Here is a 5057-nt window from a genome sequence, read left to right on the forward strand (position 1 = left end):
ATTTTGAATACGCTTATCAAAAGTTTCACACTTATCCATGTATGGCTAGTGAATTCAGCAGTTTCCAGAAGTCCTCCATGTCTGTGCATTGTACTTGTTCTCTTTTGGCAGTTCTGACAAGAAGAGTTAAACTGACCTTTTCCTTTCTGGAAGGGGATTTTCAGAGATGGATGCTCAGTGACTGCACTTAACTGCTCGATCGTTCTTGCTAATCATTTCAAAGACCTGGTTATTGACTGAGGAGCTATTTCTGTGTCTTACATGCCAGTTTGCTCTCAAATGCTACCTGGGTTAAATCTCACTGGGCTCACTAGGAGAAGGAAGATGAGGGGATACACTGAACTGTAATATATTTGCAGTCAAATAAAAAATATCAACCCCCCTCCAGTGTATCCTTTCCAAATACCATGAGCAAGAGATGTCTTGAATGACCATGAAAAAAGAAAATACACGTGTTTATTTATTCTTATTTGCTAAGCAGTGGATGCAGAGAAAATGAAACTCATATTTGCCAATTAGATAGCATCTAGTACAAGACACATGCAAAATCAACAAGGTCTTTCTATTTCACTAAGACCTACAGAAAACATGGATAAATAGTGGAATCACCTTAGCTATGCAGGCATTAAGCAAACCAGAAAAGAATGAGTACGGTAAGTTCTGTTAAAAAAGTACCTATATTCTAGTGATGGAAAAGTGACCATAGTCCTTGGTAATTTGTTCTGATAGTTAATTACCTTCACTTTTTGCTAAAAATATGTGCCTTATTTCTAGACCACATTTGTCTGGCTTCAACTTCTAGCCACTGGTTCTTGTTACACTTTTGTCATTTAGCTGTGTTGAAGAGCCTGCTAAGGTCAAATTCCTGTTCTGTTCCTTTTATATGGGATGTAAGTACCCTTATCTTCATTTTAGGGACAAGGTATGACTGAGGATGACTCACCCAGCAGGCTAGTGTATTTATGTATGTACATATAATTTGATTTTAAAAATAAAGGAACATGCTGTAGATATTTTTAGTGATTTTTTTTTTTCTTTAAGTGGGGTCTAAACACTAATTTTGCCTTTATCAGGACTAAGTTCTTCACAACAAAGATCTGTCCTTTGTTCGGTGTGTTCAGTACATAGCACAGTGGCATCCTTGTCCATGACAGCTATGCTAATTCAAGTACTAATTATCATTGATGAGATAATTACTCTGATTAGAGATAGAGGCACTTGTGGTGATTTCTTAGCTAAGAGGACTGTAATCGGCTGGAGACTGTTTCAACCCCTGTGGTTACCCTGAAAAAAATAACCTGCAGACAGACTTGCATAAAGAACTAGATGCTTAGGACCCTTGGTCATGGTAGAGAAACACAGGTAAGAAAAGGGACATATGCATTCAGAGGCAGTGTTATACTTCTTTGTCCTCAAGTTTGAGGCCAGCTGTGCAACTGTTTGGTCCAGTTCCTAACCACAACCTTGAGCAAAATACAGACTTGCTTAAATGATGACTACTGAAGCAACTGTGCCATGTTGGATATCAGACAGCCTTAGCTATCCTACCCATACACTGATACTCACCTCACACACTCGAGCTTTACAGTTGCTTTGCACTATTGATACAACGCAAACAGGTGTAGGTTCAAGAGAAAATCTGGACCCTAATCAGAGAGAAGGCTAACTAAAAGGTGAAACAAGAAGAGAAGACCTCCTTTTCCTAGTACTTCCTTGGCTGCACCAAACATTTCTGGTTACAGAATACCTATTCTCGGGGTGGGATCTATGCTGTTGAGAGCCCAGCACAACTTCGGGAAGTCTAGGCATTGCCCTAACTTACACCACCTGCATATGGTTCCTGCGTATGAACGTTATTTCACGGCTTTGACCCTGTATAAATTTGCAAAGTGAGCTGGAAATACAGAAGGGAGAAATGGGTCTAATAGAAAGGGTGGTACAAATCCCACTGTGCACCAGGCTTCTTGCAGAAGAATTGCATATCCTTTGAACATTGTCCTTCCCAGAGCTCTTCTAGTATGAGAGACAAAAACACTTCCCCTGAAATGTGAATCATGGTGTGATATGGCTTCAAATGCTGTAAATATTGATAGATATGTCAGTGTTATTATATCCAGCTTCAAGATGGGTAAACTGAAGCACAGGGTGAAATAAGTAATTTCCTTAGTGTTCCAGAGAATGGCTGGAATGGATTCTTAGGCTCCTTCTAACCACTATAATCCAGAAAAAAAATGTTCAAATATTAGTGTATTAAGCTTGGAGAGGAATACCAGTAAAAGGAATGCTGGACTATTTAAAAAGAAAAGGCATTCCAATCGGTGTGAAATCACACATATCCACCAAATTTAGAGAAGGAGATAGGAAGTGCATGATATGTCAGATCTGATTATATAAGCAAGCTCAGACTGACCCTTGTGGGAGTCAGAACAGGGGTCTGGAAAGCTAACCAATGGGCCCTTCACCCTACTGTCTCTGTAAGTCTTCCTGGAGCTTTGTTTCCTGGCAACAAGCCAATTACATGACCTGCTGCAGCACAGCTAATATCAGGTGTTGCTCTTTGGCAAGAGAAGAATGGAATATGTCTCCACAATGTAACCAAAACCATATAATTTTTTTGGAGTCATCCCTCAGCTACATCAACAAATTGGAAACAGTCATCTAGTTAATCTCAGTTTCAAAAGGAAGAGAGGAAGATGACTTTTTTTAAGCACATTTACTTTTAGGAATATGGAAAGAATGGACTTTTGCTCCAATGGCCTGTAGATGGTGTGTGATGCCTACTGAATGCTAAGTAACTTAAGTACAGTATTCTGTTGCAAAGAACTTTTTCAGACCTTAAGTTTATTTTCACATGATTGTGAGGTAGGGGGCTATCATGGAAATTGCTCAGAGCTTTTTTTCCTCATTATTTATTCATTTTTATCAGCACTGGTCATGTCCTCTGGGTTGCAAAGTAAGTAAACTATCAATATACACACATACACACATGCACACACACAGACATATATTTAAAAAAGCATTAAGAGGATTTTTTCTAATGAAGCAGCCATGCCAGATGGCTCCAAGTTGTTTCAAAATCTAAAATAAACTCAAAGAAATATAATCTGTTGAGGCATTAAAGAGACCTCTGAATACTTGTTAAGCAAGCTAAAATCACATTGGGAAAAGTACTGAGGAAGTAAAGAGACTACAAAATTAGGTATTGCTCTTTTTTTGAGTAAAATCTTCAAAAGGCAAATGAAAACTGCGTGTCCTATATGATTATCATTTAAAAATTAAAATGTATAGAAATATGTATGTACATTTTATTTTCTTTGGGTTCCAATACAGCACTCTTTATAGTATCTAAGGCCTTCCAGTCAGACATGTACATCTTTTGTGTGTGGTTCATTTTTTCTCTCTTCTCTTTGCAGGAAGAGATTTGCATATGCAGTGGGAGCTTGAGAGGGGTTTTTAAATGTTGTACATGTATTACAGAAGCCAGGCTGAAGAAGTGCATCTTATTCTTGAGTAGAATATGGTTAAGTCTGTGATTGTTCTTTAGTCTTGTTTACACAGGGACATTTGCTGTTAAAGTACAATGGTGTAATGAGCAATGACAGACATGAAGCTCCCTGCTGTAACTCATGGCATTGTACAGAAAGCGTCATTAGTTACAGAGATCACCCCGACCCAACAGACATTTGCTGTTTGGTTAGGGGGAGTGGGGAATTGAGCTCCACTTTGGAGAGAGGCTGCCTGTCTCCTTGTCTCTCCCCTAGCTCTCCCACCCCCTCCCAGCTCCTGTGCTATCTTCAGGATGGGAGAGGGAGAAGGGAGAGGAGGGAGCTCCATCTAGGGTTTGCCCAGCCTGCACTGGAGGGGGGACATGGATGGATTTGGAGCCCTTCCCTTCCCCCCCACCCATCCTGAACACATCATCAGAGTTGGGGGAGGGGAGCTAAGGGAGAGCCGGGCAGACAGGCAGCCTCTCTCTGAAATGGGGGGCTCCATTCCACCCACGTACCCCCTCCAGATGGACAAACCCCAGATAGATCTCCCTCCTCTTCCTCACCTCCCTCCCATTCTGAAGACAGCACCAGGGATGGGGCTGGCCTGCATCCCCTGCTCTGCTTGCACACAGGGTTGAACAGAAGTTAATGAAGGCACTCTGCTTTGGACAGCCTTCATCTGAATTCTCATTAAATGAAGGTTAATTTGTCCCGCAATTGGGCACTTTTAAAGCACTCTGCAGCCATGCATTTCTGTCAGGGCATGGCTGTAGAGTGCTTTCAAGGGGCCAATCACATGAGAAATATTACTTTCTGTCAGCACCCAATGAGTCACATGGATACTCTCTTTCTGGGATTTAGAGTACCTTAGTTTAAATCACTTTCACAAAAGAGAAGCTAAAGCACCTCTTTCCAAAATAAAGTATCCTCCTTGGGAAACTATACATTTTCCTGAAAAGACAAACCCTTGCATACTATGGAAATTCATTTCACAGTCTTTGCACTGAGGAATGCCCTGACACATTGGACACTGTGGGTGTTTGTACATGCAACAGGGGTTTAGTTCTCCCTAAATTGAAATGGTAGGTTTTTAAATGACACAATTAAAAACCCACGAATTAAAAACACACCGTTTCAATATAGGGACTTCCATCATGTCATGTGACGTCACAGTGCATTACAGCCCCCCCATCAGCTCACCCACCTCCCTCCCCACTGCCCCCCACTGCCATGGGCAGGCTCCACTGGAAAAAAAAAAACAGCGAGGGGCCTGATCCTCCCTGCTCCTGCCCGGTGGGCCAAGTGGTCCCTGAGCTGCGGAGGACCCCAGTTCTTCCCTCCATGGTGGTGGTACCCCTGAGGCCGCACCTACCTGCTGTAGACCCCAAAGTACACGTGCCAGAATGACCCAAAAGGCTGCTGAATTCTCTCATACAGTGCTATCCAAAGAACCATTATCTAGCCATATCAATCCCCTTCTGGCAATATATGCACCAATAAGTACTTTAATGGCACATCTAGATGGTCTGTTATTTCAGTATGTTTGACAATAGCAAAAATCAGACT

At 41.6% G+C, this 5057-nt stretch overlaps 1 protein-coding gene across 3 annotated transcripts in view; it reads right to left on the reverse strand.

Annotated features, from left to right (window-relative positions):
* EVC (EvC ciliary complex subunit 1) overlaps nt 1–5057 on the reverse strand; it is a 164112-nt gene that overhangs the window by 35715 nt on the left and 123340 nt on the right. The gene's annotated exons all lie outside the window — the stretch shown is intronic.

Source organism: Gavialis gangeticus, unplaced genomic scaffold (genome assembly GCF_001723915.1).
Source record: "Gavialis gangeticus isolate Ggan-Ray unplaced genomic scaffold, GavGan_comp1, whole genome shotgun sequence".
NCBI lineage: Eukaryota > Metazoa > Chordata > Crocodylia > Gavialidae > Gavialis > Gavialis gangeticus.